Genomic DNA, 20,802 nt, shown 5'->3' on the forward strand with positions numbered 1-20,802 from the left:
CGAAAGCCCGGTTCCTGCATCGTTGCCATTCAGTAATGACGATCGTGCCGCATATGGTCTGAGTATCCGACGCATTGTTTCCAGTTGTCTCCCAGAAACAACAAATGTAATTTGCAAATAAAAATCAAAATAAAATATTAATAAAATTGGGGTGCAACACGAGGACTTCCCAGGAGGTCACCCATCCTAGTACTACTCTCGCCCAAGCACACTTAAACTTCGGAGTTCTGATGGGATCCGGTGCATTAGTGCTGGTATGATCGCACCCGTTTAATTCATGCTCAGTTAGATCGTTATGCACTATCTTGCTCCCCTCCCTTAATTGTTTTAGACTTGAAAAAACTGTGTATGCAGCCTTCCTCCCTTGGTAACAGTACACAAGCTCCTACGTGAGCAGAGTGTTTGCTTTTCAGATCTGCCGCACCCCCGGATAGATGCAATACTATCGCGGGGCCCACAATGCACGACGAATGCCGAAAGCCCGGTTCCTGCATCGTTGCCATTCAGTAGTGACGATCGTGCCGCAAATGGTCCGAGTATCCGACGCATTGTTTCCAGTTGTCTCCCAGAAACAACAAATGGAATTTGCAAATACAAATCAAAATAAAATATTAATAAAATTAGGGTGCAACACGAGGACTTCCCAGGAGGCCACCCATGCTAGTACTACTCTCGCCCAAGCACACTTAACTTCGGAGTTCTGATGGGATCCGGTGCATTAGTGCTGGTATGATCGCACCCGTTTAATTCATGCTCGCTTAGATCGTTATGCACTATCTTGCTCCCCTCCATTAATTGTTTTAGACTTGAAAAAACTGTGTATGCAGCCTTCCTCCCTTGGAAACCGTGCACAAGCTCCTACGTGAGCAGAGTGTTTGCTTTTCATATCTGCCGCACCCCCGGATAGATGCAATACTATCGCGGGGCCCACAATGCACGACGAATGCCAAAAGCCCGGTTCTTTCATCGTTGCCATTCAGTAATGACGATCGTGCCGCAAATGGTCCGAGTATCCGACGCGTTGTTTCCAGTTGTATCGCCGAAACAACAAATGGAATTTGCAAATACAAATCAAAATAAAATATTAATAAAATTGGGGTGCAACACGAGGACTTCCAAGGAGGTCACCCATTCTAGTACTACTCTCGCCCAAGCACACTTAACTTCGGAGTTCTGATGGGATCCGGTGCATTAGTGCAGGTATGATCGCACCCGTCTAATTCATGCTCGCTTAGATCTTTATGCACTATCTTGCTCCCCTCCATTAATTGTTTTAGATTTGAAAAAACAGTGTATGCAGCCTTCCTCCCTTGGTAACCGTGCACAAGCTCCTACGTGAGCGGATTGTTTGCTTTTCAGATCTGCCGCACCACCGGATAAATGCAATACTATCGCGGGGCCCACAATGCACGACGAATGCCGAAAGCCCGGTTCCTGCATCGTTGCCATTCAGTAATGACGATCGTGCCGCAAATGGTCCGAGTATCCGACACATTGTTTCCAGTTGTCTCCCAGAAACCACAAATGGAATTTGCAAATACAAATCAAAATAAAATATTAATAAAATTGGGGTGCAACACGAGGACTTCCCAGGAGGCCACCCATGCTAGTACTACTTTCGCCCAAGCACGCTTAACTTCGAAGTTCTGATGGTATCCGGTGCAGTAGTGCAGGTATGATCGCACCCGTTTAATTTTTGCTCGCTTAGATCTTTATGCACTATCTTGCTCCCCTCCATTAATTGTTTTAGACTTGAAAAAACTGTGTATGCTGCCTTCCTCCCTTGGTAACCGTGCACAAGCTCCTACGTGAGTAGAGTGTTTGCTTTTCAGATCTGCCGCACCCCCGGATAGATGCAATACTATCGCAGGGCCCACAATGCATGACGAATGCCAAAAGCCCGGTTCTTGCATCGTTGCCATTCAGTAATGACGATCGTGCCGCAAATGCTCCGAATATCCGACGCGTTGTTTCCAGTTGTATCGCCGAAACAACAAATGGAATTTGCAAATACAAATCAAAATAAAATATTAATAAAATTGGGGTGCAACACGAAGACTTCCCAGGAGGTCACCCATTCTAGTACTACTCTCGCCCAAGCACGCTTAACTTCGAAGTTCTGATGGGATCCGGTGCATTAGTGCTGGTATGATCGCACCCGTTTAATTCATGCTCGCTTAGATCTTTATGCACTATCTTGCTCCCCTCCATTAATTGTTTTAGATTTGAAAAAACTGTGTATGCAGCCTTCCTCCCTTGGTAACCGTGCACAAGCTCCTACGTGAGCGGATTGTTTGCTTTTCAGATCTGCCGCACCACCGGATAAATGCAATACTATCGCGGGGCCCACAATGCAGGACGAATGCCGAAAGCCCGTTTCCTGCATCGTTGCCATTCAGTAATGACGATCGTGCCGCAAATGGTCCGAGTATCCGACGCATTGTTTCCAGTTGTCTCCCAGAAACAACAAATGGAATTTGAAATACAAATCAAAATAAAATATTAATAAAATTGGGGTGCAACACGAGGACTTCCCAGGAGGTCACCGATCCTATTACTACTCTCGCCCAAGCACGATTAACTTCGGAGTTTTGAAGGGATCCGGTGCATTAGTGCTGGTATGATCGCACCCGTTTAATTCATGCTCGCTTAGATCTTTTTGCACTATCTTGCTACCCTCCATTAATTGTTTTAGACTTGAAAAAACTGTGTATGCAGCCTTCCTCCCTTGGTAACCGTGCACAAGCTCCTACGTGAGCAGAGTGTTTGCTTTTCAGATCTGCCGCACCCCCGGATAGATGCAATACTATCGCGGGGCCCACAATGCACGACGAATGCCAAAAGCCCGGTTCTTGCATCGTTGCCATTCCGTAATGACGATCGTGCCGCAAATGGTCCGAGTATCCGACGCGTTGTTTCCAGTTGTATCGCCGAAACAACAAATGGAATTTGCAAATACAAATCAAAATAAAATATTAATAAAATTGGGGTGCAACACGAGGACTTCCAAGGAGGTCGGTCACCCATTCTAGTACTACTCTCGCCCAAGCACACTTAACTTCGGAGTTCTGATGGGATCCGGTGCATTAGTGCTGGTATGACCGCACCCGTTTAATTCATGCTCGCTTAGATCTTTATGCACTATTTTGCTCCCCCCATTAATTGTTTTAGATTTGAAAAAACTGTGTATGCAGCCTTCCTCCCTTGGTAACCGTGCACAAGCTCCTACGTGAGCGGATTGTTTGCTTTTCAGATCTGCCGCACCACCGGATAAATGCAATACTATCGCGGGGCCCACAATGCACGACGAATGCCGAAAGCCCGGTTCCTGCATCGTTGCCATTCAGTAATGACGATCGTGCCGCAAATGGTCCGAGTATCCGACGCATTGTTTCCAGTTGTCTCCCAGAAACAACAAATGGAATTTGCAAATACAAATCAAAATAAAATATTAATAAAATTGGGGTGCAACACGAGGACCTCCCAGGAGGTCACCCATCCTAGTACTACTCTCGCCCAAGCACGCTTAACTACGGAGTTTTGATGGGATCCGGTGCAGTAGTGCTGGTATGATCGCACCCGTTTGATTTTTGCTCGCTTAGATCTTTATGCACTATCTTCCTACCCTCCATTAATTGTTTTAGACTTGAAAAAACTGTGTATGCAGCCTTTTTCCCTTGGTAACCGTGCATAAGCTCCTACGTGAGCAGAGTGTTTGCTTTTCAGAACTGCCGCACCCCCGGATAGATGCAATACTATCGCGGGGCCCACAATGCACGACGAATGCCAAAAGCCCGGTTCTTGCGTCGTTGCCATTCCGTAATGACGATCGTGCCGCAAATGGTCCGAGTATCCGACGCGTTGTTTCCAGTTGTATCGCCGAAACAACAAATGGAATTTGCAAATACAAATCAAAATAAAATATTAATCAAATTGGGGTGCAACACGAGGACTTCCAAGGAGGTCACCCATTCTAGTACTACTCTCGCCCAAGCACACTTAACTTCGGAGTTCTGATGGGATCCGGTGCATTAGTGCTGGTATGATCGCACCCGTTTAATTCATGCTCGCTTAGATCATTATGCACTATCTTGCTCCCCCCCATTAATTGTTTTAGATTTGAAAAAACTGTGTATGCAGCCTTCCTCCCTTGGTAACCGTGCACAAGCTCCTACGTGAGCGGATTGTTTGCTTTTCAGATCTGCCGCACCACCGGATAAATGCAATACTATCGCGGGGCCCACAATGCACGACGAATGCCGAAAGCCCGGTTCCTGCATCGTTGCCATTCAGTAATGACGATCGTGCCGCAAATGGTCCGAGTATCCGAGACATTGTTTCCAGTTGTCTCCCAGAAACAACAAATGGAATTTGCAAATACAAATCAAAATAAAATATTAATAAAATTGGAGTGCAACACGAGGACTTCCCAGGAGGTCACCCATCCTACTACTACTCTCGCCCAAGCACGCTTAACTTAGGAGTTTTGATGGGATCCGGTGCATTAGTGATGGTATGATCGCACCCGTTTAATTCATGCTCGCTTAGATCTTTATGCACTATCTTGCTCCCCTCCATTAATTGTTTTAGACTTGAAAAAACTGTGTATGCAGCCTTCCTCCCTTGGTAACCGTGCACAAGCTCCTACGTGAGCAGAGTGTTTGCTTTTCAGATCAGCCGCACCCCCGGATAGATGCAATACTATCGCGGGGCCCACAATGCACGACGAATGCCGAAAGCCCGGTTCCTGCATCGTTGCCATTCAGTAATGACGATCGTGCCGCATATGGTCTGAGTATCCGACGCATTGTTTCCGGTTGTCTACCAGAAACAACAAATGGAATTTGCAAATACAAATCAAAATAAAATATTAATAAAATTTGGGTGCAACACGAGGACTTCCCAGGAGGTCACCCGTCCTACTACTACTCTCGCCCAAGCACGCTTAACTTAGGAGTTTTGATGGGATCCGGTGCATTAGTGCTGGTATGATCGCACCCGTTTAATTCATGCTCGCTTAGATCTTTATGCACTATTTTGCTCCCCTCCATTAATTGTTTTAGACTTGAAAAAACTGTGTATGCAGCCTTCCTCCCTTGGTAACCGTGCACAAGCTGCTACGTGAGCAGAGTGTTTGCTTTTCAGATCTGCCGCACCCCCGGATAGATGCAATACTATCGCGGGGCCCACAATGCACGATGAATGCCGAAAGCCCGGTTCCTGCATCGTTGCCATTCAGTAATGACGATCGTGCCGCATATGGTCTGAGTATCCGACGCATTGTTTCCAGTTGTCTCCCAGAAACAACAAATGTAATTTGCAAATAAAAATCAAAATAAAATATTAATAAAATTGGGGTGCAACACGAGGACTTCCCAGGAGGTCACCCATCCTAGTACTACTCTCGCCCAAGCACACTTAAACTTCGGAGTTCTGATGGGATCCGGTGCATTAGTGCTGGTATGATCGCACCCGTTTAATTCATGCTCAGTTAGATCGTTATGCACTATCTTGCTCCCCTCCCTTAATTGTTTTAGACTTGAAAAAACTGTGTATGCAGCCTTCCTCCCTTGGTAACAGTACACAAGCTCCTACGTGAGCAGAGTGTTTGCTTTTCAGATCTGCCGCACCCCCGGATAGATGCAATACTATCGCGGGGCCCACAATGCACGACGAATGCCGAAAGCCCGGTTCCTGCATCGTTGCCATTCAGTAGTGACGATCGTGCCGCAAATGGTCCGAGTATCCGACGCATTGTTTCCAGTTGTCTCCCAGAAACAACAAATGGAATTTGCAAATACAAATCAAAATAAAATATTAATAAAATTAGGGTGCAACACGAGGACTTCCCAGGAGGCCACCCATGCTAGTACTACTCTCGCCCAAGCACACTTAACTTCGGAGTTCTGATGGGATCCGGTGCATTAGTGCTGGTATGATCGCACCCGTTTAATTCATGCTCGCTTAGATCGTTATGCACTATCTTGCTCCCCTCCATTAATTGTTTTAGACTTGAAAAAACTGTGTATGCAGCCTTCCTCCCTTGGAAACCGTGCACAAGCTCCTACGTGAGCAGAGTGTTTGCTTTTCATATCTGCCGCACCCCCGGATAGATGCAATACTATCGCGGGGCCCACAATGCACGACGAATGCCAAAAGCCCGGTTCTTTCATCGTTGCCATTCAGTAATGACGATCGTGCCGCAAATGGTCCGAGTATCCGACGCGTTGTTTCCAGTTGTATCGCCGAAACAACAAATGGAATTTGCAAATACAAATCAAAATAAAATATTAATAAAATTGGGGTGCAACACGAGGACTTCCAAGGAGGTCACCCATTCTAGTACTACTCTCGCCCAAGCACACTTAACTTCGGAGTTCTGATGGGATCCGGTGCATTAGTGCAGGTATGATCGCACCCGTCTAATTCATGCTCGCTTAGATCTTTATGCACTATCTTGCTCCCCTCCATTAATTGTTTTAGATTTGAAAAAACAGTGTATGCAGCCTTCCTCCCTTGGTAACCGTGCACAAGCTCCTACGTGAGCGGATTGTTTGCTTTTCAGATCTGCCGCACCACCGGATAAATGCAATACTATCGCGGGGCCCACAATGCACGACGAATGCCGAAAGCCCGGTTCCTGCATCGTTGCCATTCAGTAATGACGATCGTGCCGCAAATGGTCCGAGTATCCGACACATTGTTTCCAGTTGTCTCCCAGAAACCACAAATGGAATTTGCAAATACAAATCAAAATAAAATATTAATAAAATTGGGGTGCAACACGAGGACTTCCCAGGAGGCCACCCATGCTAGTACTACTTTCGCCCAAGCACGCTTAACTTCGAAGTTCTGATGGTATCCGGTGCAGTAGTGCAGGTATGATCGCACCCGTTTAATTTTTGCTCGCTTAGATCTTTATGCACTATCTTGCTCCCCTCCATTAATTGTTTTAGACTTGAAAAAACTGTGTATGCTGCCTTCCTCCCTTGGTAACCGTGCACAAGCTCCTACGTGAGTAGAGTGTTTGCTTTTCAGATCTGCCGCACCCCCGGATAGATGCAATACTATCGCAGGGCCCACAATGCATGACGAATGCCAAAAGCCCGGTTCTTGCATCGTTGCCATTCAGTAATGACGATCGTGCCGCAAATGCTCCGAATATCCGACGCGTTGTTTCCAGTTGTATCGCCGAAACAACAAATGGAATTTGCAAATACAAATCAAAATAAAATATTAATAAAATTGGGGTGCAACACGAAGACTTCCCAGGAGGTCACCCATTCTAGTACTACTCTCGCCCAAGCACGCTTAACTTCGAAGTTCTGATGGGATCCGGTGCATTAGTGCTGGTATGATCGCACCCGTTTAATTCATGCTCGCTTAGATCTTTATGCACTATCTTGCTCCCCTCCATTAATTGTTTTAGATTTGAAAAAACTGTGTATGCAGCCTTCCTCCCTTGGTAACCGTGCACAAGCTCCTACGTGAGCGGATTGTTTGCTTTTCAGATCTGCCGCACCACCGGATAAATGCAATACTATCGCGGGGCCCACAATGCAGGACGAATGCCGAAAGCCCGTTTCCTGCATCGTTGCCATTCAGTAATGACGATCGTGCCGCAAATGGTCCGAGTATCCGACGCATTGTTTCCAGTTGTCTCCCAGAAACAACAAATGGAATTTGAAATACAAATCAAAATAAAATATTAATAAAATTGGGGTGCAACACGAGGACTTCCCAGGAGGTCACCGATCCTATTACTACTCTCGCCCAAGCACGATTAACTTCGGAGTTTTGAAGGGATCCGGTGCATTAGTGCTGGTATGATCGCACCCGTTTAATTCATGCTCGCTTAGATCTTTTTGCACTATCTTGCTACCCTCCATTAATTGTTTTAGACTTGAAAAAACTGTGTATGCAGCCTTCCTCCCTTGGTAACCGTGCACAAGCTCCTACGTGAGCAGAGTGTTTGCTTTTCAGATCTGCCGCACCCCCGGATAGATGCAATACTATCGCGGGGCCCACAATGCACGACGAATGCCAAAAGCCCGGTTCTTGCATCGTTGCCATTCCGTAATGACGATCGTGCCGCAAATGGTCCGAGTATCCGACGCGTTGTTTCCAGTTGTATCGCCGAAACAACAAATGGAATTTGCAAATACAAATCAAAATAAAATATTAATAAAATTGGGGTGCAACACGAGGACTTCCAAGGAGGTCGGTCACCCATTCTAGTACTACTCTCGCCCAAGCACACTTAACTTCGGAGTTCTGATGGGATCCGGTGCATTAGTGCTGGTATGACCGCACCCGTTTAATTCATGCTCGCTTAGATCTTTATGCACTATTTTGCTCCCCCCATTAATTGTTTTAGATTTGAAAAAACTGTGTATGCAGCCTTCCTCCCTTGGTAACCGTGCACAAGCTCCTACGTGAGCGGATTGTTTGCTTTTCAGATCTGCCGCACCACCGGATAAATGCAATACTATCGCGGGGCCCACAATGCACGACGAATGCCGAAAGCCCGGTTCCTGCATCGTTGCCATTCAGTAATGACGATCGTGCCGCAAATGGTCCGAGTATCCGACGCATTGTTTCCAGTTGTCTCCCAGAAACAACAAATGGAATTTGCAAATACAAATCAAAATAAAATATTAATAAAATTGGGGTGCAACACGAGGACCTCCCAGGAGGTCACCCATCCTAGTACTACTCTCGCCCAAGCACGCTTAACTTCGGAGTTTTGATGGGATCCGGTGCAGTAGTGCTGGTATGATCGCACCCGTTTGATTTTTGCTCGCTTAGATCTTTATGCACTATCTTCCTACCCTCCATTAATTGTTTTAGACTTGAAAAAACTGTGTATGCAGCCTTTTTCCCTTGGTAACCGTGCATAAGCTCCTACGTGAGCAGAGTGTTTGCTTTTCAGAACTGCCGCACCCCCGGATAGATGCAATACTATCGCGGGGCCCACAATGCACGACGAATGCCAAAAGCCCGGTTCTTGCGTCGTTGCCATTCCGTAATGACGATCGTGCCGCAAATGGTCCGAGTATCCGACGCGTTGTTTCCAGTTGTATCGCCGAAACAACAAATGGAATTTGCAAATACAAATCAAAATAAAATATTAATCAAATTGGGGTGCAACACGAGGACTTCCAAGGAGGTGACCCATTCTAGTACTACTCTCGCCCAAGCACACTTAACTTCGGAGTTCTGATGGGATCCGGTGCATTAGTGCTGGTATGATCGCACCCGTTTAATTCATGCTCGCTTAGATCATTATGCACTATCTTGCTCCCCCCCATTAATTGTTTTAGATTTGAAAAAACTGTGTATGCAGCCTTCCTCCCTTGGTAACCGTGCACAAGCTCCTACGTGAGCGGATTGTTTGCTTTTCAGATCTGCCGCACCACCGGATAAATGCAATACTATCGCGGGGCCCACAATGCACGACGAATGCCGAAAGCCCGGTTCCTGCATCGTTGCCATTCAGTAATGACGATCGTGCCGCAAATGGTCCGAGTATCCGACGCATTGTTTCCAGTTGTCTCCCAGAAACAACAAATGGAATTTGCAAATACAAATCAAAATAAAATATTAATAAAATTGGGGTGCAACACGAGGACCTCCCAGGAGGTCACCCATCCTAGTACTACTCTCGCCCAAGCACGCTTAACTTCGGAGTTTTGATGGGATCCGGTGCAGTAGTGCTGGTATGATCGCACCCGTTTAATTTTTGCTCGCTTAGATCTTTATGCACTATCTTCCTACGCTCCATTAATTGTTTTAGACTTGAAAAAACTGTGTATGCAGCCTTCCTCCCTTGGTAACCGTGCACAAACTCCAACGTGAGCAGAGTGTTTGCTTTTCAGATCTGCCGCACCCCCGGATAGATGCAATACTATCGTGGGGCCCACAATGCACGACGAATGCCAAAAGCCCGGTTCTTGCATCGTTGCCATTCCGTAATGACGATCGTGCCGCAAATGGTCCGAGTATCCGACGCGTTGTTTCCAGTTGTATCGCCGAAACAACAAATGGAATTTGCAAATACAAATCAAAATAAAATATTAATAAAATTGGGGTGCAACACGAGGACTTCCAAGGAGGTCACCCATTCTAGTACTACTCTCGCCCAAGCACACTTAACTTCGGAGTTCTGATGGGATCCGGTGCATTAGTGCTGGTATGATCGCACCCGTTTAATTCATGCTCGCTTAGATCTTTATGCACTATCTTGCTCCCCTCCATTAATTGTTTTAGATTTGAAAAAACTGTGTATGCAGCCTTCCTCCCTTGGTAACCGTGCACAAGCTCCTACTTGAGCGGATTGTTTGTTTTTCAGATCTGCCGCACCACCGGATAAATGCAATACTATCGCGGGGCCCACAATGCACGACGAATGCCGAAATCCCGGTTCCTGCATCGTTGCCATTCAGTAATGACGATCGTGCCGCAAATGGTCCGAGTATCCGACGCATTGTTTCCAGTTGTCTCCCAGAAACAACAAATGGAATTTGCAAATACAAATCAAAATAAAATATTAATAAAATTGGGGTGCAACACGAGGACTTCCCAGGAGGTCACCCATGCTAGTACTACTCTCGCCCAAGCACGCTTAACTTCGAAGTTCTGATGGGATCCGGTGCACTAGTGCTTGTATGATCGCACCCGTTTAATTCATGCTCGCTTAGATTTTTATGCACTATTTTGCTCCCCTCCATTAATTGTTTTAGACTTGAAAAAACTGTGTATGCAGCCTTCCTCCCTTGGTAACCGTGCACAAGATCCTACGTGAGCAGTGTGTTTGCTTTTCAGATCTGCCGCACCCCCGGATAGATGCAATACTATCGCGGGGCCCACAATGCACGACGAATGCCAAAAGCCCGGTTTTTGCACGGTTCCCATTCAGTAATGACGATCGTGCCGCAAATGGTCCGAGTATCCGGCGCGTTGTTTGCGTTTGTCTCGCCGAAACGACAAATGGAATTTGGAAATACGATATCGAAATAAAATATTAATAAAATTGGGGTGCAACACGAGGACTTCCCAGGAGGTCACCCATCCTAGTACTACTCTCGCCCAAGCACACTTAACTTCGGATTTCTGATGGGATCCGGTGCATTAGTGCTGGTATGATAGCACCCGTTTAATTCATGTTCGCTTAGATCTTTATGCACTATCTTGCTCCCCTCCAATAATTGTTTTAGATTTGAAAAAAATGTGTATGCAGCCTTCCTCCCTTGGTAACCGTGCACAAGCTCCTACGTGAGCGGAGTATTTGCTTTTCAGATCTGCCGCACCTCCGTATAGATGCAATACTATCGCGGGGCCCACAATGCACGAAAAATGCCGAAACTCCGGTTTTTGCATCGTTGCCATTCAGTAATGACGATCGTGCCGCAAATGGTCCGAGTATCCGACGCGTTGTTTCCATTTGTATCGCCGAAACAACAAATGGAATTTGCAAATACAAATCAAAATAAAATATTAATAAAATTGGGGTGCAACACGAGGACTTCCCAGGAGGTCACCCATTCTAGTACTACTCTCGCCCAAGCACACTTAACTTCGGAGTTCTGATGGGATCCGGTGCATTAGTGCTGGTATGATCGCACCCGTTTAATTCATGCTCGCTTAGATCTTTATGCACTATCTTGCTCCCCTCCATTAATTGTTTTAGATTTGAAAAAAATGTGTATGCAGCTTTCCTCCCTTGGTAACCGTGCACAAGCTCCTACGTGAGCGGAGTATTTGCTTTTCAGATCTGCCGCACCTCCGGATAGATGCAATACTATCGCGGGGCCCACAATGCATGAAAAATGCCGAAAGTCCGGTTTTTGCATCGTTGCCATTCAGTAATGACGATCGTGCCGCAAATGGTCCGCGTATCTGACGCGTTGTTTCCATTTGTATCGTCGAAACAACAAATGGAATTTGCAAATACAAATCAAAATAAAATATTAATAAAATTGGGGTGCAACACGAGGACTTCCCAGGAGGTCACCCATTCTAGTACTACTCTCGCCCAAGCACACTTAACTTGGGAGTTCTGATGGGATCCGGTGCATTAGTGCTGGTATGATCGCACCCGTTTAATTCATGCTCGCTTAGATCTTTATGCACTATCTTGCTCCCCTCCATTAATTGTTTTAGATTTGATAAAACTGTGTATGCAGCCTTCCTCCCTTGGAAACCGTGCACAAGTTCCTACGTGAGCGGATTGTTTGCTTTTCAGATCTGCCGCACCACCGGATAAATGCAATACTATCGCGGGGCCCACAACGCACGACGAATGCCGAAAGCCCGGTTCCTGCATCGTTGCCATTCAGTAATGACGATCGTGCCGCAAATGGTCCGAGTATCCGAGACATTGTTTCCAGTTGTCTCCCAGAAACAACAAATGGAATTTGCAAATACAAATCAAAATAAAATATTAATAAAATTGGAGTGCAACACGAGGACTTCCCAGGAGGTCACCCATCCTACTACTACTCTCGCCCAAGCACGCTTAACTTAGGAGTTTTGATGGGATCCGGTGCATTAGTGATGGTATGATCGCACCCGTTTAATTCATGCTCGCTTAGATCTTTATGCACTATCTTGCTCCCCTCCATTAATTGTTTTAGACTTGAAAAAACTGTGTATGCAGCCTTCCTCCCTTGGTAACCGTGCACAAGCTCCTACGTGAGCAGAGTGTTTGCTTTTCAGATCAGCCGCACCCCCGGATAGATGCAATACTATCGCGGGGCCCACAATGCACGACGAATGCCGAAAGCCCGGTTCCTGCATCGTTGCCATTCAGTAATGACGATCGTGCCGCATATGGTCTGAGTATCCGACGCATTGTTTCCGGTTGTCTCCCAGAAACAACAAATGGAATTTGCAAATACAAATCAAAATAAAATATTAATAAAATTTGGGTGCAACACGAGGACTTCCCAGGAGGTCACCCGTCCTACTACTACTCTCGCCCAAGCACGCTTAACTTAGGAGTTCTGATGGGATCCGGTGCATTAGTGCTGGTATGATCGCACCCGTTTAATTCATGCTCGCTTAGATCTTTATGCACTATTTTGCTCCCCTCCATTAATTGTTTTAGACTTGAAAAAACTGTGTATGCAGCCTTCCTCCCTTGGTAACCGTGCACAAGCTGCTACGTGAGCAGAGTGTTTGCTTTTCAGATCTGCCGCACCCCCGGATAGATGCAATACTATCGCGGGGCCCACAATGCACGATGAATGCCGAAAGCCCGGTTCCTGCATCGTTGCCATTCAGTAATGACGATCGTGCCGCATATGGTCTGAGTATCCGACGCATTGTTTCCAGTTGTCTCCCAGAAACAACAAATGTAATTTGCAAATACAAATCAAAATAAAATATTAATAAAATTGGGGTGCAACACGAGGACTTCCCAGGAGGTCACCCATCCTAGTACTACTCTCGCCCAAGCACACTTAAACTTCGGAGTTCTGATGGGATCCGGTGCATTAGTGCTGGTATGATCGCACCCGTTTAATTCATGCTCAGTTAGATCGTTATGCACTATCTTGCTCCCCTCCCTTAATTGTTTTAGACTTGAAAAAACTGTGTATGCAGCCTTCCTCCCTTGGTAACAGTACACAAGCTCCTACGTGAGCAGAGTGTTTGCTTTTCAGATCTGCCGCACCCCCGGATAGATGCAATACTATCGCGGGGCCCACAATGCACGACGAATGCCGAAAGCCCGGTTCCTGCATCGTTGCCATTCAGTAGTGACGATCGTGCCGCAAATGGTCCGAGTATCCGACGCATTGTTTCCAGTTGTCTCCCAGAAACAACAAATGGAATTTGCAAATACAAATCAAAATAAAATATTAATAAAATTAGGGTGCAACACGAGGACTTCCCAGGAGGCCACCCATGCTAGTACTACTCTCGCCCAAGCACGCTTAACTTCGAAGTTCTGATGGGATCCGGTGCAGTAGTGCTGTTATGATCGCACCCGTTTAATTTTTGCTCGCTTAGATCTTTATGCACTATCTTGCTCCCCTCCATTAATTGTTTTAGACTTGAAAAAACTGTGTATGCTGCCTTCCTCCCTTGGTAACCATGCACAAGATCCTACGTGAGCAGAGTGTTTGCTTTTCAGATCTGCCGCACCCCCGGATAGATGCAATACTATCGCGGGGCCCACAATGCACGACGAATGCCGAAAGCCCGGTTCCTGCATCGTTGCCATTCAGTAATGACGATCGTGCCGCATATGGTCTGAGTATCCGACGCATTGTTTCCAGTTGTCTCCCAGAAACAACAAATGGAATTTGCAAATACAAATCAAAATAAAATATTAATAAAATTGGGGTGCAACACGAGCACTTCCCAGGAGGTCACCCATCCTAGTACTACTCTCGCCCAAGCACACTTAACTTCGGAGTTCTGATGGGATCCGGTGCATTAGTGCTGGTATGATCGCACCCGTTTAATTCATGCTCGCTTAGATCGTTATGCACTATCTTGCTCCCCTCCATTAATTGTTTTAGACTTGAAAAAACTGTGTATGCAGCCTTCCTCCCTTGGAAACCGTGCACAAGCTCCTACGTGAGCAGAGTGTTTGCTTTTCATATCTGCCGCACCCCCGGATAGATGCAATACTATCGCGGGGCCCACAATGCACGACGAATGCCAAAAGCCCGGTCCTTTCATCGTTGCCATTCAGTAATGACGATCGTGCCGCAAATGGTCCGAGTATCCGACGCGTTGTTTCCAGTTGTATCGCCGAAACAACAAATGGAATTTGCAAATACAAATCAAAATAAAATATTAATAAAATTGGGGTGCAACACGAGGACTTCCAAGGAGGTCACCCATTCTAGTACTACTCTCGCCCAAGCACACTTAACTTCGGAGTTCTGATGGGATCCGGTGCATTAGTGCAGGTATGATCGCACCCGTTTAATTCATGCTCGCTTAGATCTTTATGCACTATCTTGCTCCCCTCCATTAATTGTTTTAGATTTGAAAAAACAGTGTATGCAGCCTTCCTCCCTTGGTAACCGTGCACAAGCTCCTACGTGAGCGGATTGTTTGCTTTTCAGATCTGCCGCACCACCGGATAAATGCAATACTATCGCGGGGCCCACAATGCACGACGAATGCCGAAAGCCCGGTTCCTGCATCGTTGCCATTCAGTAATGACGATCGTGCCGCAAATGGTCCGAGTATCCGACGCATTGTTTCCAGTTGTCTCCCAGAAACCACAAATGGAATTTGCAAATACAAATCAAAATAAAATATTAATAAAATTGGGGTGCAACACGAGGACTTCCCAGGAGGCCACCCATGCTAGTACTACTTTCGCCCAAGCACGCTTAACTTCGAAGTTCTGATGGTATCCGGTGCAGTAGTGCAGGTATGATCGCACCCGTTTAATTTTTGCTCGCTTAGATCTTTATGCACTATCTTGCTCCCCTCCATTAATTCTTTTAGACTTGAAAAAACTGTGTATGCTGCCTTCCTCCCTTGGTAACCGTGCACAAGCTCCTACGTGAGTAGAGTGTTTGCTTTTCAGATCTGCCGCACCCCCGGATAGATGCAATACTATCGCAGGGCCCACAATGCATGACGAATGCCAAAAGCCCGGTTCTTGCATCGTTGCCATTCAGTAATGACGATCGTGCCGCAAATGCTCCGAATATCCGACGCGTTGTTTCCAGTTGTATCGCCGAAACAACAAATGGAATTTGCAAATACAAATCAAAATAAAATATTAATAAAATTGGGGTGCAACACGAAGACTTCCCAGGAGGTCACCCATTCTAGTACTACTCTCGCCCAAGCACGCTTAACTTCGAAGTTCTGATGGGATCCGGTGCATTAGTGCTGGTATGATCGCACCCGTTTAATTCATGCTCGCTTAGATCTTTATGCACTATCTTGCTCCCCTCCATTAATTGTTTTAGATTTGAAAAAACTGTGTATGCAGCCTTCCTCCCTTGGTAACCGTGCACAAGCTCCTACGTGAGCGGATTGTTTGCTTTTCAGATCTGCCGCACCACCGGATAAATGCAATACTATCGCGGGGCCCACAATGCAGGACGAATGCCGAAAGCCCGTTTCCTGCATCGTTGCCATTCAGTAATGACGATCGTGCCGCAAATGGTCCGAGTATCCGACGCATTGTTTCCAGTTGTCTCCCAGAAACAACAAATGGAATTTGCAAATACAAATCAAAATAAAATATTAATAAAATTGGGGTGCAACACGAGGACTTCCCAGGAGGTCACCGATCCTATTACTACTCTCGCCCAAGCACGATTAACTTCGGAGTTTTGAAGGGATCCGGTGCATTAGTGCTGGTATGATCGCACCCGTTTAATTCATGCTCGCTTAGATCTTTATGCACTATCTTGCTACCCTCCATTAATTGTTTTAGACTTGAAAAAACTGTGTATGCAGCCTTCCTCCCTTGGTAACCGTGCACAAGCTCCTACGTGAGCAGAGTGTTTGCTTTTCAGATCTGCCGCACCCCCGGATAGATGCAATACTATCGCGGGGCCCACAATGCACGACGAATGCCAAAAGCCCGGTTCTTGCATCGTTGCCATTCCGTAATGACGATCGTGCCGCAAATGGTCCGAGTATCCGACGCGTTGTTTCCAGTTGTATCGCCGAAACAACAAATGGAATTTGCAAATACAAATCAAAATAAAATATTAATAAAATTGGGGTGCAACACGAGGACTTCCAAGGAGGTCGGTCACCCATTCTAGTACTACTCTCGCCCAAGCACACTTAACTTCGGAGTTCTGATGGGATCCGGTGCATTAGTGCTGGTATGATCGCACCCGTTTAATTCATGCTCGCTTAGATCTTTATGCACTATTTTGCTCCCCCCATTAATTGTTTTAGATTTGAAAAAACTGTGTATGCAGCCTTCCTCCCTTGGTAACCGTGCACAAGCTCCTACGTGAGCGGATTGTTTGCTTTTCAGATCTGCCGCACCACCGAATAATTGCAATACTATCGCGGGGCCCACAATGCACGACGAATGCCGAAAGCCCGGTTCCTGCATCGTTGCCATTCAGTAATGACGATCGTAACGCAAATGGTCCGAGTATCCGACGCATTGTTTCCAGTTGTCTCCCAGAAACAACAAATGGAATTTGCAAATACAAATCAAAATAAAATATTAATAAAATTGGGGTGCAACACGAGGACCTCCCAGGAGGTCACCCATCCTAGTACTACTCTCGCCCAAGCACGCTTAACTTCGGAGTTTTGATGGGATCCGGTGCAGTAGTGCTGGTATGATCGCACCCGTTTGATTTTTGCTCGCTTAGATCTTTATGCACTATCTTCCTACCCTCCATTAATTGTTTTAGACTTGAAAAAACTGTGTATGCAGCCTTTTTCCCTTGGTAACCGTGCATAAGCTCCTACGTGAGCAGAGTGTTTGCTTTTCAGAACTGCCGCACCCCCGGATAGATGCAATACTATCGCGGGGCCCACAATGCACGACGAATGCCAAAAGCCCGGTTCTTGCGTCGTTGCCATTCCGTAATGACGATCGTGCCGCAAATGGTCCGAGTATCCGACGCGTTGTTTCCAGTTGTATCGCCGAAACAACAAATGGAATTTGCAAATACAAATCAAAATAAAATATTAATCAAATTGGGGTGCAACACGAGGACTTCCAAGGAGGTCACCCATTCTAGTACTACTCTCGCCCAAGCACACTTAACTTCGGAGTTCTGATGGGATCCGGTGCATTAGTGCTGGTATGATCGCACCCGTTTAATTCATGCTCGCTTAGATCATTATGCACTATCTTGCTCCCCCCCATTAATTGTTTTAGATTTGAAAAAACTTTGTATGCAGCCTTCCTCCCTTGGTAACCGTGCACAAGCTCCTACGTGAGCGGATTGTTTGCTTTTCAGATCTGCCGCACCACCGGATAAATGCAATACTATCGCGGGGCCCACAATGCACGACGAATGCCGAAAGCCCGGTTCCTGCATCGTTGCCATTCAGTAATGACGATCGTGCCGCAAATGGTCCGAGTATCCGACGCATTGTTTCCAGTTGTCTCCCAGAAACAACAAATGGAATTTGCAAATACAAATCAAAATAAAATATTAATAAAATTGGGGTGCAACACGAGGACCTCCCAGGAGGTCACCCATCCTAGTACTACTCTCGCCCAAGCACGCTTAACTTCGGAGTTTTGATGGGATCCGGTGCAGTAGTGCTGGTATGATCGCACCCGTTTAATTTTTGCTCGCTTAGATCTTTATGCACTATCTTCCTACGCTCCATTAATTGTTTTAGACTTGAAAAAACTGTGTATGCAGCCTTCCTCCCTTGGTAACCGTGCACAAACTCCTACGTGAGCAGAGTGTTTGCTTTTCAGATCTGCCGCACCCCCGGATAGATGCAATACTATCGTGGGGCCCACAATGCACGACGAATGCCAAAAGCCCGGTTCTTGCATCGTTGCCATTCCGTAATGACGATCGTGCCGCAAATGGTCCGAGTATCCGACGCGTTGTTTCCAGTTGTATCGCCGAAACAACAAATGGAATTTGCAAATACAAATCAAAATAAAATATTAATAAAATTGGGGTGCAACACGAGGACTTCCAAGGAGGTCACCCATTCTAGTACTACTCTCGCCCAAGCACACTTAACTTCGGAGTTCTGATGGGATCCGGTGCATTAGTGCTGGTATGATCGCACCCGTTTAATTCATGCTCGCTTAGATCTTTATGCACTATCTTGCTCCCCTCCATTAATTGTTTTAGATTTGAAAAAACTGTGTATGCAGCCTTCCTCCCTTGGTAACCGTGCACAAGCTCCTACTTGAGCGGATTGTTTGTTTTTCAGATCTGCCGCACTACCGGATAAATGCAATACTATCGCGGGGCCCACAATGCACGACGAATGCCGAAATCCCGGTTCCTGCATCGTTGCCATTCAGTAATGACGATCGTGCCGCAAATGGTCCGAGTATCCGACGCATTGTTTCCAGTTGTCTCCCAGAAACAACAAATGGAATTTGCAAATACAAATCAAAATAAAATATTAATAAAATTGGGGTGCAACACGAGGACTTCCCAGGAGGTCACCCATGCTAGTACTACTCTCGCCCAAGCACGCTTAACTTCGAAGTTCTGATGGGATCCGGTGCACTAGTGCTTGTATGATCGCACCCGTTTAATTCATGCTCGCTTAGATTTTTATGCACTATTTTGCTCCCCTCCATTAATTGTTTTAGACTTGAAAAAACTGTGTATGCAGCCTTCCTCCCTTGGTAACCGTGCACAAGATCCTACGTGAGCAGTGTGTTTGCTTTTCAGATCTGCCGCACCCCCGGATAGATGCAATACTATCGCGGGGCCCACAATGCACGACGAATGCCAAAAGCCCGGTTTTTGCACGGTTCCCATTCAGTAATGACGATCGTGCCGCAAATGGTCCGAGTATCCGGCGCGTTGTTTGCGTTTGTCTCGCCGAAACGACAAATGGAATTTGGAAATACGATATCGAAATAAAATATTAATAAAATTGGGGTGCAACACGAGGACTTCCCAGGAGGTCACCCATCCTAGTACTACTCTCGCCCAAGCACACTTAACTTCGGATTTCTGATGGGATCCGGTGCATTAGTGCTGGTATGATAGCACCCGTTTAATTCATGCTCGCTTAGATCTTTATGCACTATCTTGCTCCCCTCCAATAATTGTTTTAGATTTGAAAAAAATGTGTATGCAGCCTTCCTCCCTTGGTAACCGTGCACAAGCTCCTACGTGAGCGGAGTATTTGCTTTTCAGATCTGCCGCACCTCCGTATAGATGCAATACTATCGCGGGGCCCACAATGCACGAAAAATGGCGAAACTCCGGTTTTTGCATCGTTGCCATTCAGTAATGACGATCGTGCCGCAAATGGTCCGAGTATCCGACGCGTTGTTTCCATTTGTATCGCCGAAAAAACAAATGGAATTTGCAAATACAAATCAAAATAAAATATTAATAAAATTGGGGTGCAACACGAGGACTTCCCAGGAGGTCACCCATTCTAGTACTACTCTCGCCCAAGCACACTTAACTTCGGAGTTCTGATGGGATCCGGTGCATTAGTGCTGGTATGATCGCACCCGTTTAATTCATGCTCGCTTAGATCTTTATGCACTATCTTGCTCCCCTCCATTAATTGTTTTAGATTTGAAAAAACGGTGTATGCAGCCTTCCTCCCTTGGAAACCGTGCACAAGCTCCTACGTGAGCGGATTATTTGCTTTTCAGATCTGCCGCACCACCGGATAAATGCAATACTATCGTGGGGCCCACAATGCACGACGAATGACGAAAGCCCGGTTCCTGCATCGTTGCCATTCAGTAATGACGATCGTGCCGCAAATGGTCCGAGTATCCGAGACATTGTTTCCAGTTGTCTCCCAGAAACAACAAATGGAATTTGCAAATACAAATCAAAATAAAATATTAATAAAATTGGGGTGCAACACGAGGACTTCCCAGGAGGTCACCCATCCTACTACTACTCTCGCCCAAGCACGCTTAACTTAGGAGTTTTGATGGGATCCGGTGCATTAGTGCTGGTATGATCGCACCCGTTTAATTCATGCTCGTTTAGATCTTTATGCACTATCTTGCTCCCCTCCATTAATTGTTTTAGACTTGAAAAAACTGTGTATGCAGCCTTCCTCCCTTGGTAACCGTGCACAAGATCCTACGTGAGCAGAGTGTTTGCTTTTCAGATCTGCCGCACCCCCGGATAGATGCAATACTATCGCGGG

At 46.2% G+C, this 20,802-nt stretch overlaps 31 non-coding genes and 13 pseudogenes across 31 annotated transcripts; all 44 read right to left on the reverse strand.

Moving 5' to 3' along the window:
• Positions 1-148: 148 nt before the first annotated feature.
• LOC148799856 (5S ribosomal RNA) lies at positions 149-268 on the reverse strand. Its single transcript, XR_016075440.1, has one exon. It is a non-coding gene; the product is annotated as a 5S ribosomal RNA (ribosomal RNA).
• A 354-nt stretch (positions 269-622) lies between these two features.
• On the reverse strand, positions 623-741 carry LOC148799857 (5S ribosomal RNA). The gene has a single exon (XR_016073676.1). It is a non-coding gene; the product is annotated as a 5S ribosomal RNA (ribosomal RNA).
• A 354-nt stretch (positions 742-1,095) lies between these two features.
• Positions 1,096-1,214, reverse strand: LOC148799858 (5S ribosomal RNA). Its single transcript, XR_016074773.1, has one exon. It is a non-coding gene; the product is annotated as a 5S ribosomal RNA (ribosomal RNA).
• A 354-nt stretch (positions 1,215-1,568) lies between these two features.
• On the reverse strand, positions 1,569-1,687 carry LOC148799859 (5S ribosomal RNA; annotated as a pseudogene).
• A 354-nt stretch (positions 1,688-2,041) lies between these two features.
• LOC148799860 (5S ribosomal RNA) lies at positions 2,042-2,160 on the reverse strand. The gene has a single exon (XR_016074422.1). It is a non-coding gene; the product is annotated as a 5S ribosomal RNA (ribosomal RNA).
• A 353-nt stretch (positions 2,161-2,513) lies between these two features.
• On the reverse strand, positions 2,514-2,632 carry LOC148799861 (5S ribosomal RNA; annotated as a pseudogene).
• A 354-nt stretch (positions 2,633-2,986) lies between these two features.
• Positions 2,987-3,109, reverse strand: LOC148799862 (5S ribosomal RNA; annotated as a pseudogene).
• Positions 3,110-3,462: 353 nt separating this feature from the next.
• LOC148799863 (5S ribosomal RNA) lies at positions 3,463-3,581 on the reverse strand. The gene has a single exon (XR_016069016.1). It is a non-coding gene; the product is annotated as a 5S ribosomal RNA (ribosomal RNA).
• A 354-nt stretch (positions 3,582-3,935) lies between these two features.
• Positions 3,936-4,054, reverse strand: LOC148799864 (5S ribosomal RNA). Its single transcript, XR_016073560.1, has one exon. It is a non-coding gene; the product is annotated as a 5S ribosomal RNA (ribosomal RNA).
• A 354-nt stretch (positions 4,055-4,408) lies between these two features.
• On the reverse strand, positions 4,409-4,527 carry LOC148799865 (5S ribosomal RNA; annotated as a pseudogene).
• A 354-nt stretch (positions 4,528-4,881) lies between these two features.
• Positions 4,882-5,000, reverse strand: LOC148799866 (5S ribosomal RNA; annotated as a pseudogene).
• Positions 5,001-5,354: 354 nt separating this feature from the next.
• LOC148799867 (5S ribosomal RNA) lies at positions 5,355-5,474 on the reverse strand. Its single transcript, XR_016075442.1, has one exon. It is a non-coding gene; the product is annotated as a 5S ribosomal RNA (ribosomal RNA).
• Positions 5,475-5,828: 354 nt separating this feature from the next.
• On the reverse strand, positions 5,829-5,947 carry LOC148799868 (5S ribosomal RNA). Its single transcript, XR_016073677.1, has one exon. It is a non-coding gene; the product is annotated as a 5S ribosomal RNA (ribosomal RNA).
• Positions 5,948-6,301: 354 nt separating this feature from the next.
• Positions 6,302-6,420, reverse strand: LOC148799869 (5S ribosomal RNA). Its single transcript, XR_016074774.1, has one exon. It is a non-coding gene; the product is annotated as a 5S ribosomal RNA (ribosomal RNA).
• Positions 6,421-6,774: 354 nt separating this feature from the next.
• On the reverse strand, positions 6,775-6,893 carry LOC148799870 (5S ribosomal RNA; annotated as a pseudogene).
• A 354-nt stretch (positions 6,894-7,247) lies between these two features.
• Positions 7,248-7,366, reverse strand: LOC148799871 (5S ribosomal RNA). Its single transcript, XR_016074423.1, has one exon. It is a non-coding gene; the product is annotated as a 5S ribosomal RNA (ribosomal RNA).
• Positions 7,367-7,719: 353 nt separating this feature from the next.
• On the reverse strand, positions 7,720-7,838 carry LOC148799872 (5S ribosomal RNA; annotated as a pseudogene).
• Positions 7,839-8,192: 354 nt separating this feature from the next.
• Positions 8,193-8,315, reverse strand: LOC148799873 (5S ribosomal RNA; annotated as a pseudogene).
• Positions 8,316-8,668: 353 nt separating this feature from the next.
• On the reverse strand, positions 8,669-8,787 carry LOC148799874 (5S ribosomal RNA). The gene has a single exon (XR_016075253.1). It is a non-coding gene; the product is annotated as a 5S ribosomal RNA (ribosomal RNA).
• A 354-nt stretch (positions 8,788-9,141) lies between these two features.
• On the reverse strand, positions 9,142-9,260 carry LOC148799875 (5S ribosomal RNA). Its single transcript, XR_016075169.1, has one exon. It is a non-coding gene; the product is annotated as a 5S ribosomal RNA (ribosomal RNA).
• A 354-nt stretch (positions 9,261-9,614) lies between these two features.
• Positions 9,615-9,733, reverse strand: LOC148799876 (5S ribosomal RNA). The gene has a single exon (XR_016075254.1). It is a non-coding gene; the product is annotated as a 5S ribosomal RNA (ribosomal RNA).
• Positions 9,734-10,087: 354 nt separating this feature from the next.
• On the reverse strand, positions 10,088-10,206 carry LOC148799877 (5S ribosomal RNA). The gene has a single exon (XR_016073562.1). It is a non-coding gene; the product is annotated as a 5S ribosomal RNA (ribosomal RNA).
• Positions 10,207-10,560: 354 nt separating this feature from the next.
• Positions 10,561-10,679, reverse strand: LOC148799878 (5S ribosomal RNA). Its single transcript, XR_016070595.1, has one exon. It is a non-coding gene; the product is annotated as a 5S ribosomal RNA (ribosomal RNA).
• A 355-nt stretch (positions 10,680-11,034) lies between these two features.
• LOC148799879 (5S ribosomal RNA) lies at positions 11,035-11,153 on the reverse strand. The gene has a single exon (XR_016069019.1). It is a non-coding gene; the product is annotated as a 5S ribosomal RNA (ribosomal RNA).
• Positions 11,154-11,507: 354 nt separating this feature from the next.
• LOC148799880 (5S ribosomal RNA) lies at positions 11,508-11,626 on the reverse strand. Its single transcript, XR_016071643.1, has one exon. It is a non-coding gene; the product is annotated as a 5S ribosomal RNA (ribosomal RNA).
• Positions 11,627-11,980: 354 nt separating this feature from the next.
• LOC148799881 (5S ribosomal RNA) lies at positions 11,981-12,099 on the reverse strand. Its single transcript, XR_016075201.1, has one exon. It is a non-coding gene; the product is annotated as a 5S ribosomal RNA (ribosomal RNA).
• Positions 12,100-12,453: 354 nt separating this feature from the next.
• LOC148799882 (5S ribosomal RNA) lies at positions 12,454-12,572 on the reverse strand (annotated as a pseudogene).
• Positions 12,573-12,926: 354 nt separating this feature from the next.
• Positions 12,927-13,045, reverse strand: LOC148799883 (5S ribosomal RNA). The gene has a single exon (XR_016069433.1). It is a non-coding gene; the product is annotated as a 5S ribosomal RNA (ribosomal RNA).
• A 354-nt stretch (positions 13,046-13,399) lies between these two features.
• On the reverse strand, positions 13,400-13,519 carry LOC148799884 (5S ribosomal RNA). Its single transcript, XR_016075443.1, has one exon. It is a non-coding gene; the product is annotated as a 5S ribosomal RNA (ribosomal RNA).
• Positions 13,520-13,873: 354 nt separating this feature from the next.
• On the reverse strand, positions 13,874-13,992 carry LOC148799885 (5S ribosomal RNA; annotated as a pseudogene).
• Positions 13,993-14,346: 354 nt separating this feature from the next.
• On the reverse strand, positions 14,347-14,465 carry LOC148799886 (5S ribosomal RNA). Its single transcript, XR_016071507.1, has one exon. It is a non-coding gene; the product is annotated as a 5S ribosomal RNA (ribosomal RNA).
• A 354-nt stretch (positions 14,466-14,819) lies between these two features.
• LOC148799887 (5S ribosomal RNA) lies at positions 14,820-14,938 on the reverse strand. Its single transcript, XR_016074775.1, has one exon. It is a non-coding gene; the product is annotated as a 5S ribosomal RNA (ribosomal RNA).
• A 354-nt stretch (positions 14,939-15,292) lies between these two features.
• On the reverse strand, positions 15,293-15,411 carry LOC148799888 (5S ribosomal RNA; annotated as a pseudogene).
• Positions 15,412-15,765: 354 nt separating this feature from the next.
• Positions 15,766-15,884, reverse strand: LOC148799889 (5S ribosomal RNA). The gene has a single exon (XR_016074424.1). It is a non-coding gene; the product is annotated as a 5S ribosomal RNA (ribosomal RNA).
• A 354-nt stretch (positions 15,885-16,238) lies between these two features.
• Positions 16,239-16,357, reverse strand: LOC148799890 (5S ribosomal RNA; annotated as a pseudogene).
• A 354-nt stretch (positions 16,358-16,711) lies between these two features.
• LOC148799891 (5S ribosomal RNA) lies at positions 16,712-16,834 on the reverse strand (annotated as a pseudogene).
• Positions 16,835-17,187: 353 nt separating this feature from the next.
• On the reverse strand, positions 17,188-17,306 carry LOC148799892 (5S ribosomal RNA). The gene has a single exon (XR_016075255.1). It is a non-coding gene; the product is annotated as a 5S ribosomal RNA (ribosomal RNA).
• Positions 17,307-17,660: 354 nt separating this feature from the next.
• LOC148799893 (5S ribosomal RNA) lies at positions 17,661-17,779 on the reverse strand. Its single transcript, XR_016073563.1, has one exon. It is a non-coding gene; the product is annotated as a 5S ribosomal RNA (ribosomal RNA).
• Positions 17,780-18,133: 354 nt separating this feature from the next.
• On the reverse strand, positions 18,134-18,252 carry LOC148799894 (5S ribosomal RNA). The gene has a single exon (XR_016075256.1). It is a non-coding gene; the product is annotated as a 5S ribosomal RNA (ribosomal RNA).
• Positions 18,253-18,606: 354 nt separating this feature from the next.
• LOC148799895 (5S ribosomal RNA) lies at positions 18,607-18,725 on the reverse strand. Its single transcript, XR_016073564.1, has one exon. It is a non-coding gene; the product is annotated as a 5S ribosomal RNA (ribosomal RNA).
• Positions 18,726-19,079: 354 nt separating this feature from the next.
• Positions 19,080-19,198, reverse strand: LOC148799896 (5S ribosomal RNA). Its single transcript, XR_016070597.1, has one exon. It is a non-coding gene; the product is annotated as a 5S ribosomal RNA (ribosomal RNA).
• Positions 19,199-19,553: 355 nt separating this feature from the next.
• LOC148799897 (5S ribosomal RNA) lies at positions 19,554-19,672 on the reverse strand. Its single transcript, XR_016069020.1, has one exon. It is a non-coding gene; the product is annotated as a 5S ribosomal RNA (ribosomal RNA).
• A 354-nt stretch (positions 19,673-20,026) lies between these two features.
• Positions 20,027-20,145, reverse strand: LOC148799898 (5S ribosomal RNA). Its single transcript, XR_016071644.1, has one exon. It is a non-coding gene; the product is annotated as a 5S ribosomal RNA (ribosomal RNA).
• Positions 20,146-20,499: 354 nt separating this feature from the next.
• LOC148799899 (5S ribosomal RNA) lies at positions 20,500-20,618 on the reverse strand. The gene has a single exon (XR_016070361.1). It is a non-coding gene; the product is annotated as a 5S ribosomal RNA (ribosomal RNA).
• Between the last annotated feature and the right edge of the window lie 184 nt (positions 20,619-20,802).

This window comes from Nelumbo nucifera, chromosome 4 (assembly GCF_055504915.1).
Source record: "Nelumbo nucifera cultivar China Antique chromosome 4, China Antique-T2T, whole genome shotgun sequence".
NCBI lineage: Eukaryota > Viridiplantae > Streptophyta > Magnoliopsida > Proteales > Nelumbonaceae > Nelumbo > Nelumbo nucifera.